Here is a 12,069-nt window from a genome sequence, read left to right as displayed (position 1 = left end):
ATGAAGAGGAAACCTCAACCCTGATTGTAACTGCCTAGTATATACTCCAATATACCCAGGCGGCGGTCTGTGAATTCTATCTTCTATAACTGGCATTCGACACCAGTATCCGTCCTGTTCATAAATACCGTAGAAAATTTCAATTTGCTCAGCGAAACGGTATCGGGCATTCTGTGTAACCCACCATGCATCCGTACGGAGCAGCAGTTCTAAGACCCGAATTTTCAATTGGATTGTACCATTCCTCTGCACCTTCTAGCAGACGACGAGGTCTGTGAACAGCACCGCTGTCAGACAAAGTAGGCTCTTCCCACTCCCTGAATGACACATATGAAAATGGTCTAACGGAAGCTAATGGTACAGCCGGTATCGGAACATTGATCGTAGGCTCTCTTTCCTCCATATTAGAAAGAGTAGTAGCATGACTAAGAGGTGGCATATGTTCGAGCGGCTGTCTACGCCGAGGATCTGTGGACACAACTTGTCGCCTTTCAACTTCTTCTCCTTCACCAACAACAGGGGCTTTACCCAAATTCCGACGTCTAACCATAATAATGGAGAACAATCGTACGACAACGGAAATTGAAAAAACGAAAATAAATCCAAATGAATACAGAAATAATTACCTGTCCCTAAGACGCCAATCATCGGGCTTGTACGTCGTCATGTCAGATTTTGAAGTATGAATGAGATTAATAGATATTTGGGATGCAAATTAACTGTGGGAAAAAAAATCAGAATTTCTAGGGTTCGGTTTGCAGGAAATTGATTAATGAATAGCGGAGAGAATATATATCTGTAAACTTTTGAATTTAAATATAGAGAAGGTTAATAGTTAAGTGAATCGTCACATTTCCCATTAAACTATTATTAAACTATTTTTTTAAAGTCTAACTACCGACAAAACGTCGCAACTATTTAATTACACTAAATAATGGTAGTTATAATAACTATTTAAATTATCCACATTTTACCAATTTCAAAATACAATCATTTACAATTCAAAGTACTTGGTAATTATACAAACGATATATTGATTAATAAACAGTTTGTAAGAATAATTCATACAGATTAAAGTATCTATCAGAATACAAATACCTGTCTTCAGATCTACTTATTTGCAATTTTTTAAATTTTAAATAATAACACATAATATTTGTACTGTAGAATACATTAAACAAACACAAACTTGTTATTAGTATATATATCCTCCAAAATGAAAACAATAATAAACTCTTGTAATAAAATACAACTTTAATAAAAGATTTAATTTATTACTTTTCACAATATATATACACTTGATATTTGTAACAAAAGGTTCTTGAATATGGAAATTTAATAGAAATTAACATAATCATCAAAATTCCTAATTAAATAGTTAGTAAACACATTCATAAAAATCCAACTACAGACAAAGCATCGCAATAATTACACTCTCCGTTGTCTGTTATAATCATTGACAATATCTACATTTTACCAAATTAAACTTCCAATTAACCGTAATATATGTTAATTGCAACAATAATACGTTGATCTCTAACTAATTTTTTTAAAACAATTTAAAAGAAGTTTAATATATACGATAAGTAAACATATTTTCACAAATTCGTATGTGATAGATCTACATAATTCCCGAATCAGAATATATAACAACTACAACATTAATTTTGTTAAAAAAATACAAATGATGTTAACATAACGAATGCTTTAAATGGAACATAACTTATTAACAATTATGAAAAGAAATACAACTTTATATCAATATTTGTAATTATACTATTTTGTAGAACACATTAACGTTTCCTATAATTAGTATAGTATTTTTTCAAGAAAAAAGATTACAACATCTGCAAAAATGCCATTATACAACAACAAACATGTTTGATGTTAAACAACTTTTGAATACTTCAAAATGTCAAAGGAGACTACATTTCTAACCGAGTTGACGTGATACCCATCTGGCGGTTTCATTGTATAAACAACAACATTTTTAGCCTTTGTTGCCCGAGATAAAGCCACATACAGTTGACCATGTGCAAAACACGGTCGAGGAAGATAGACCGAAACCTAATTCAGTGTTTGTCCTTGTGACTTATTAATCGTCACAGCAAAACATAATTTAATTGGGAATTGTTTCCTTTCAAAAGTGAATGGATATCTACTATTTGTTGGAGGGCTTAAAGTTGCTCGATGCAAAAAAACAGTTTTCCCTTTATATTGACCAACAGAAATTTCACAGACGATAACGTTGGGCTGAAAAATCTTGCAAATCAATCTCGTCCCATTACAGAGACCATCCGAAGGCATTATATTACGTAGCAAAATCACAGGGCAGTTTTTTTTCAGCACAAGCTCATGAGGACTCATTCCTCCTGGACAAAGCTTATTTACAAACTCTGATGGATAGATATTGCAAGTATCATTGAGCATTGCATCAAAACTCTTGTAAATCACCTTATTCCCTGGAAACTGTTCAATCAGAACCGAATTGACCGTATCCACATCATCATTCATCGGAGTTAAAATTGCTCTATCTGCAAAGATGTCTGATGTAATCGTTCCTTTCTTAACTTCTGGGAAAGTAGCTTTTATAATCTCCAAAATAGGATCCCTGTCAATCTCCAAATGATGTACCATTCCATCAGGAAGCTCTACATATCCACACTCATTTCTCTGTAATTCACCATTACCAAGAGATAACAAAAACGCACAGAATGTTGGATCTTCACGAGCTCTCTGATTTTCTGTTAACTTAAATCTTTTCAAAGGTGGCCAGATATATGAAGCGACAATGCTCGATTCAACAGCCTGTCTTAATGACTTTTGGGGTACAACCGGTAAAACCTGCCTAAAATCACCGCCGAAAATGATAAGTTTACCACCAAAAAGTGTCGTATTTTCACATATATCTTGTAACAGCAAATCAAGTGCCTGTAAATTTGATTTATTCGCCATAAAAGCCTCATCCCAGATAATTAAGGCTGCCTTTTTTAATAATTGTGCTAAACTACCTTGTTTAGGCACATCACACGTAAAACAACTCTCATGATCAACAGGTATTTTAAATCTTAAATGAGTTGTTCTGTCTGAAGGTAGATTTGATGCAGCTATTCCAGATGACGCAGTGGGCAGTACAATTTTATTCATCATTCGGATTTCTGCCTATAAACAATTGTATAAAAAAGTCTTACCCGTGCCACCTGGTCCATCAATGAAGAAAGCACCTCCTTTTCCCTCCTTGACGTGATTCATTATGACATCAAATGCATTCAGTTGAGCCGCATTCAACCGTGATCTTGAATTTATATATTCTTCAGGAATAGGTGTATTTAAAGCATCTGCTATGTCTCTCGTTTTCCTGAACTCGTCACTGGCATTATAGGCCATATGATCTAGCCCAATTGTTTTCAGTGATTTACCCATTGATTCAAGATGTTGCTCTAATAAACTAACAGTGAGTTGTTTAACTTTTCCGGGACAATCTTTAAACTGATACCTATAATCTTCCGACAATGAGGCATAATACTTTTCCCACAAAAAAGCTGGATCACTGGGCTGGAAAAATATCAGTATTGTTGCAAACAGCCGTCTCAAAGCACACGGTAACTGTATCTCTGCAGCTTCTGTTAGACAAATGGATGCAGCATCATCATCCTCCAAAAGGCCTAGCCGTTTAGCAGTTTCTTGAAATGTAGCACAAACATAATTGTCAACTGTACGTAAGTCTGTAAACAAAGTTGAATTTCGTACATTAAGTAACAACAGTCGAAGATAATAACGTTCACCTTCAGCAGGCAAGACAAAGGATATTCTACCAACAACAGTGAGTGCATTTTTTCGGTCTTTCCATTCTTTCACATTTGAATTCCATGTGTAGTGTTCGGGAAAATCATTGTATAGAAGGTTAACACCACCATCAACTGTCGCATTAACTGCAAAATACTCCGTTAAAGGTGTACGTGCACGCTTAGGATCTCTAACAACCCGTCTGAGATTTTCAAATGGTCTTACAGCAATGGATTGCATCTTTGGAAGATGCACTGGTAATGGCATAACAGGAGGAAAAATTTCAAATAAATCAAAACCAAATATTCGCCATATTCCCTCACATGGAGATACCCACCTACAATTTCAAACAACAAAATTCAAATGTAATATTTGTAACCATAATATCATAATATAAAGAAATGTGAACTAAATATGTAAATAAAGCACTCAATACCAACCTGCCAGATTGAAATTGTTCTATTTGATCGATTTTTTTTTTTCATTTGTAGCAGATATCTTAAATGATATTCGATCATGCCCTTTATAAACATATTTATATAATATTTCAAAACTTTGATAGTTGAACAAACCTCAACATTTATATGACAATCAAACATAAGTAATAAATATGGATTATAGGGTACTACCCACTGATTATTTAACTCAGCCCTTCGCACCTTTACTTTTTCACCTGTTGGTCTTCTCTTATATAGAGGATACCCATCTTTGTTGTTTGCTGCCTCTGAGTTATAATCTTTTGGATATCCATTTTGCAGATCATTTTTTTCCCATCCATTCTCATACAAGGACACTTAGGATTCAGCTTCCCACAAGGCCCATGCATCATATGAGTCAAGACAATTTTAAGAAGACGAGGATTATGAAACGATGGGATTTCAGCACAAACAAACTTATCATACTCAGATGGCCCTCTTATCTTGAAATCACGATTCAGTATTATTAAAAAAATGTGCATGTGGTAATCCTCTTTTTTAAAACTCAACAACATAGATCATTGCAGCCACTTCACCAAAAATTCTTTCTTTTTTAATTTGTTTTTTTAATGCCAACAATTTCGCACGAAATATCCGGGCCACTATATCTGGTCTATCCTGAGCTTTCTCTCCAGGCTGTAATTCACACTTTATTTCGGGCCAATTTGCATTACATATCATAGTAATAAACAAATCCGGTTTCCCATATCTTTGAACTAAAGCCATTGCATTTAGATACCGGCGTTTTAGATCTCTAGGACATCCAATAAATGACGGAGGTAAAACAACAAGATGTCCAACCTTTGAAGCATCTGTCTCTCCATCTGTCACACTATCAAGAATACCTTGATAAAGATCGGCTCTAATGATATCTTAATTGTTCCGCAAATAATCGAGTCTTGAATTTTCGATCTTCACATACATGTCCACAACAAATTGTTGAAAACATCTTCCACTTCTAAGGAGCATGTTCGAAGGCCTCATTTGTAATATATAAGCATAGTATTCTCTTGGAGATATATACTTATCAGCTCTTGTCCTATGTTTAACAGTCCCTATATTGTGCCAAAAATAAATAAGAAAACGCATTAAATTGCCCAGCATAATAAATAATTTAAAACAAATTCGAACTAATATGCATAAATAACAAACACCTACGTGATTCTTCTTCGTCTAAGAAATTCTGCACGGTATGAACTGTACAGGAATGAATAGGATCCGGAACTTGTTGTGTACGACTTTTCCCACCAACATTTCGTTTCTTAAGATTCTAATCCATCCACATTCACCAAAAGGGAATAATAACGGGTATTGTAATGGATCATAGCACCCATAATAATGACAAATCCGATGAGTTTGGGCAGACTTTCCATGCACAATAATATGTGGAGTGCTAATCTGACTTGAAGACGCACCATCTGGCCACACTGCAGCAACTTCATCAGAAACAGGTGCGTTATAAACACGTTGATCCAAAATGGGATTTTGAGACAATACTATCTGCGTGTCTTCATTTATCTCTATTTCCCTCAACGATCTAAAAAATCTTGCATATGGATTTATTTCAGTAATCTTCATTAATATACGAATAATATCCTCTCGTACCTCAGGAAAACAATTCACTCGATTCTAAACTTCGTGTTGGCCATAATAAAAATAGAGCTGCAGCAATTTAGGGCTAGCATCATCAGGCAGAAGATCTGGAACAGAATGATATACTTGCCCATGCATTTTAAATAAATATATCCCCTTATATGTCGTCGATTCTGTTTTACCGCGTATAGAACTATAAGCAAAGAGATTGTTATACATTCGGCTGTATAGCTTGAAATGTTGAGCGTCTTCCTCTTCTGATAAATATAATCGGTATAACTCATCAGGAAATTGATTGGCTGCAACCACAACCTGTCCGCCACAACATCAGAAACCCGGAGTTTTATACATGAATTTCTTGGCATTACAATACACACAACACGAAGCACTATCAAGCACAAGAGGGCCAACTAGAAGGTTTTCACCAATGATTGCGAGTGGTGTCACTGCCGAAACGTGGGAATAACGTTTTTAAAAAAAAAAAACCAAATACATTTAGATTCATTCCAAATATTACATACAATAGTTAATTCTTATATTATAAAAAAAAAACCATAACAATACCTTTTAAACCGGGGTTTTTGGCAGACGCAGACTGTGCAAAGAAAAGAGATCTTTTGCTCTTACGTTGTTGAATTTGTTTTCGCTTGTTAACAGATAAAAAAAAAAATTAATATCACGTTATTTCCGTTTTTTTGATTCATATCTACAAAAAAACCATAATATATATTAATTTCAAATAATATATCACATAAAGGAGAAAAAATCAAAAACTTACAATGTCTCACAAACTTCAACTGGCACAGTATGCCATGTCGCGTCGGAATACGGCAATGCCGATAAATTGCCTGTTCGAAATTGGAAAACAAAACAAAAAAACGCGATATAAATTCCATACATCATAGATCATATGAACACGTTTATAATATTCACTTTTCCGAAATAATGCTTTCACATAATGTTAAACAATATTACCTGCATTACACGGCTTCCAACTACTCCTGAATTTTTTTCTATAAAAGAACAAAAACATCAATAAATACAAATAAATACCATAATCATAGTCTGGATCAGAGTATATCCACAATGCTGACGACAAACACGAAGACTTACACTTCTTCACAATCTTGAATAGGCACCTCAAAACAATCAGCAAACAGGTGTCCATGTGCTGGCCGCAAACTTTCAGCATCTGTATCCACGTGGCGACCATTTATCGGATTATCGTCCATAATCAACACAGCGTTTTCCTCTGTAGACGCAACCAATACATTAGAACCCGGTTGACCCTTTTTTGTGACGACATCTGCCGAAACCTGAAGAGAATTGTATATAGTTTCTTCCCCACCCTTACGACCATTGGAAAAAACTGGGATTCGCCTACCCTCGCCTCCAACCGGTCGAGTGCTCGACGAATTATCTCCTAAATCGACAATAGGCCTAATCTTCCTTTTTTAGGTCCTTTATGTGTAATCATATTTTCGGCTCCCACAGCAAAATTCATCTGTTCTTCCATACCCATTGCAACATAATTCTCAGAACATGCAGCCAAGACATCAACTTCCATTTGGCCTTTAACAGAAACATTATCTCCCAAAATTTGAACAACGTTACATTTAGTTCCTTCCTCTTGGTGACGAACATTCAGCGAATCTAAAATGGGCCCACTACCGAAACCACCCGTTCCTACAAGCTGTTTTTTTTCGACTGAATGGATAACTCATTGGATGAAATTTGACCTAAGTGGACAATAGGCCTATCCCTTTTTCTAGATCCCCTGTGTCCCACAATTCCCACAGGCAGCAAATTTGCCGAATGAGTTTGAGTAAACTCTTCATTTAAATTTTCAGCATCTGTTACAATTCTTGGTTCCTCATCCACAAGTAACGTAACACTATCCCTACTAGGCATGATAGAAACATCAACATTTGATTCATCTTTTCCATTCGTATTCTGTTCCCGCCTTAACCCCTTAAGCATACATAAGTCCTTCAAAGGATATTCACCCAAGTCAACAGTTATCCCTGTCGAAGAAATGTCAGGTGTTACATCTCGACTCTCTTCTGTTGACAACCGAGCAGACTCACTTTCAGGAAACTGTCCTAGAATAACAACAGCTGTAGTTTTTTTTTTTCTCACCATCTATACTACATATCGGCTAAAAAAAAAAGCGATCAAATTATAAATATACGCATATTTCCTGTATTCGTACTCCAACACAACCACACCAACAGGTAAAGAAGAATGATAAAGAATGTATAAACATGATATCAGATAAAACTCCGATAATCTATACAGGCTAAAACCACGTAATAAAACAAGAAAACCCATGATTAGTAACAACTAGTTAATAATTTCAAAATGTTAAAAAAACCACTAAAAAAACACAACTGCAAAACACCGACATCAACTACTTATCCAAACCAAACATCTATAATTGCCGTGGATTAACAACAACTCCACATTTCATTTTTCTTACCATCTCCACAACATGGCCACTAAGAAAAAACTGATCAAATTATAAAATTCAAACAAACACTAACAAATATAAACAACAATGAAATCGAATTTGCAATGCCAAAAAAAAAACACAACACAATCCCGTATATAACTCCAACAACAAATGGAATAGAAGAACGACAACACAAATTTGGAAAAATAAATTAAAATTACAGAAAGAGAAGACAATTATATATAGAATGAGGGAATACATTAACGGAAAAAACAAATTCGAAAGAGAGAGAAACAAAAATTGAAAAGAACATAAAGGAAAAAAAGGGCCGCCTATATATAGCTAGAAAATGTTTCAGCAAGAACCTGAATTTAATATACAAGAACAAATCCAAAAAACAAATACTGAAGGAAATGTTATATTATTCAAATTACTACAATTCAAAATTGGCACAGTTAAATATTGTCAATAATAAGTCAACCGTTGAAATCAATAACCAATTGTGAACAGTAATGTATTATGCTTTTCCCCTTTCTTTTGTGATTATCCTCCTTTCTTCGGCACCCAGCCGAAATTAGAATACGGTTGGAATCCTCTCTTTTTAAGAGTTAAGAGAGAAGTTCACCGGTACCCCCATTGTGAACAATAGTGAAATCAATTGCCAATTATGAACAGCAGCGAAATGAATAGCCAATTATGAACGGTAGTGTATTGTGCCTATATCCTTTCCTTTGTCGTTATCCTCCTTTCTTCGACACCCAGCCGAACTTATCTTCTTTCTGGCCATCTCTCGATCATCGTCTCCCCAGATTTAGCTGAACCTTTTACTTTTTTATTCCTCTTCACATTAATGGCTACCTAATTCCAACAGTCATCGGTAATTTGAAACGATATCTTCAATATCTTCTAGTGAATACATAATTTACCTCTAATAGTCTAATTTCAGTTTTGCTTCAATTTGTTGTATTATTTGTAGATCGTTAACGTTTTTTCTTTAGTGCAATTTTGCTTGAGGTGTTCGGATTTCCGGTCGCTTCAATGGGGTTGCAGAAACAATTTATAAATGTACAAAAACCACTACAAAAACATAACTGCAAACCCTAGACATCAACGAAAAAACAAAATCGTAAAAAACAGAAACAGGAAATGAAAAGAACCTAAAAAAGAACCAAAAGAAGCTGCCTAGATATAAAAAGATAATGTTTCGGAAAAACCCCGAATGTAATATAAGAGTACAAATCCGACAAACAAATGTTGAAGCAAATGTTGTACTGTTCAAGATGATAATGTTAAAAAATGGCACTGTTCAAAACTGGAAATCAGAAATGTGTTACTATTCACAAAAATATACAGACCACTATATCCGACCTATCCTGAGCTTCTTCCAATAGTTTAATTTTATGTTGTTTGTTGTAATATTTGTAATTTTGAACAGTAGCACTGTGAACAGAACAACGATTGCTTTAGCAAAATCAATTGCCAATATTGTCCTGTTCCTCCTTTCTTCAGCCGAAAGACCTTTCCTCTTTTACTCGACCAAACTTTTATTCTATTTATCCTGTCCTCCCTTTCTCTCTCTTCTTCTTGAACAGCAGCAAAATCAATAGACAATTATGAACAATTGTGTCTTGTGTCATTTCCCTTTACTTTGTCGCTATACTCCTTTCTTCGGCACCCAGCCGAACTCTTTACAACCCATTACTAAGTCTAAGGTTTGGAGTTAATAGAATAACGACCATTTTAAATAAACAATCAACGACCCTAAATATTGTGACCATGCAAGAAAAGGTTGTAAATAGAGGAGAGTAACGTACTAGAATATTATTTTATTTATAAAGTCCAAATATAGAACTAAATGAATTTATATATCCTCGTCTCCCTAGATTTAGCTAAACCTTTTGCTTTCTTCTTCTTTCTCGCATTTATGGATATCTTCAATAATTTCCGACGAATTCACAGTTTCCTTCCAATAGTTTAGTTTTATGTTGTTTGTTGTAATATTTGTTTCGGAAGAAGCTGCCTAGATATAAAAAGATAATGTTTCGGAAAAACCCCAAATGTAATATAGGAGTACAAATCCGACAAACAAATGCTGAAGCAAATGTTGTACTGTTCAAGATGATAATGTAAAAAAATGGCACTGTTCAAAACTGGAAATCCGAAATGTGTTACTATTCACATAAATATACAGACCACTATATCCGACCTATCCTGAGCTTTCTCTCCAGGTTATAAATTACACTTTATTTCGGCCCAATTTGCTTATAAGTTACACTTTATTTCGGCCCAATTTACATTACATGTAATAGTAATAAACGAATCCGGTTTCCCATATCTTTGTACTAATACCATTACATTTAGATAACGGCGTTTTAGAACTCTAGGACACCCAATAAACGACGCAAGTAAAACAACAAGATATCCAATCTTCCAAGCATCTGCCTCTCCACGTGTCACACTATCAAGGATACCCTAATAAAAATAAGATCCAATGATTTCTTGATTATTCCGCAATATTGTCCTGTTCCTCCTTTCTTCAGCCGAAAGACCTTTCCTCTTTTACTCGGCCAAACTTTTATTCTATTTCTCCCGTCCTCCCTTTCTCTCTCTTCTTCTTGGCCATCTCTCGATCCTCGTCTCCCCAGATTTAGCTAAACCTTTTGCCTTCTTTTTCTTTCTCGCATTAATGGATATCTTCAATAATTTCTGATGAATTCACAGTTTCCTTCCAATAGTTTAATCTTATGTTGTTTGTTGTAATATTTGTTTCGGAATAAGCTGCTTAGACATAAAAAGATAATGTTTCGGGAAAACCCCGAATGTAATATAGGAGTACAAATCCAACAAACAAATGCTGAAACAAATGTTGTACTGTTCAAGATGATAATGTAAAAAAATGGCACTGTTCAAAACTGGAAATCCAGGATGTGTTACTATTCACAGAAATATACAAACCACTATATCCGACCTATCCTGAGCTTTCTCTTCAGGTTATAAGTTACACTTTATTTCGGCCCAATTTGCTTATAAGTTGCACTTTATTTCGGCCCAATTTACATTACATGTCATAGTAATAAACGAATCCGGTTTCCCATATCTTTGAACTAATACCATTACATTTAGATAACGGCGTTTTAGAACTCTAGGACACCCAATAAACGACGCAAGTAAAACAACCAGATATCCAATCTTCGAAGCATCTGCCTCTCCACGTGTCACACTATCAAGGATACCCTGATAAAAATAAGATCCACTTCTAAGGAGGACATTTAAAGGCCTCAGTTGCAATATGTAAGCATAGTATTCTGTTGGAAAGATATACTTATTGGCTATGATCCCGTGTTTAACGGTACCTATACTGTGCCAAAAACAAAATAAGAGAACACATTATATTGCCCAGCATAATAAATAGTTTAAGACAAATAAGAACTAATATGCATCTACAATTTCCGTAGTTTAACAACTTTATATTTCATTTTTCTTACCATAAGCACGTGGCCGCCAAGAAAAAATTAATCAAGTTAAAAATATCATTTGAACAGTAGGAATGTGAACAGTACAACATTTGCTTCAGCGAAATCAATTGCCAATTTTATCCTTTTTCTCCTTTCTTCGGCCAAAATCCTTTTCCTCTTTTATTCGACCGAACTTAATTTCCATTTTATCTTGTCCTTCCTTTCACCCTCTTCTTCTTTACTCATGCTGAAATACTTTTCTATGCTCTTTTGAAAAATCAAGAAAAGCAAGAAAGCTCAGTACGCT

The sequence above is a fragment of the Chenopodium quinoa genome, unplaced genomic scaffold (assembly GCF_001683475.1).
Source record: "Chenopodium quinoa cultivar QQ74 unplaced genomic scaffold, ASM168347v1, whole genome shotgun sequence".
Taxonomy (NCBI): Eukaryota; Viridiplantae; Streptophyta; class Magnoliopsida; order Caryophyllales; family Amaranthaceae; genus Chenopodium; species Chenopodium quinoa.
The sequence above is the reverse complement of the archived record's forward strand: the minus strand, read 5'-3'. Positions refer to the sequence as shown.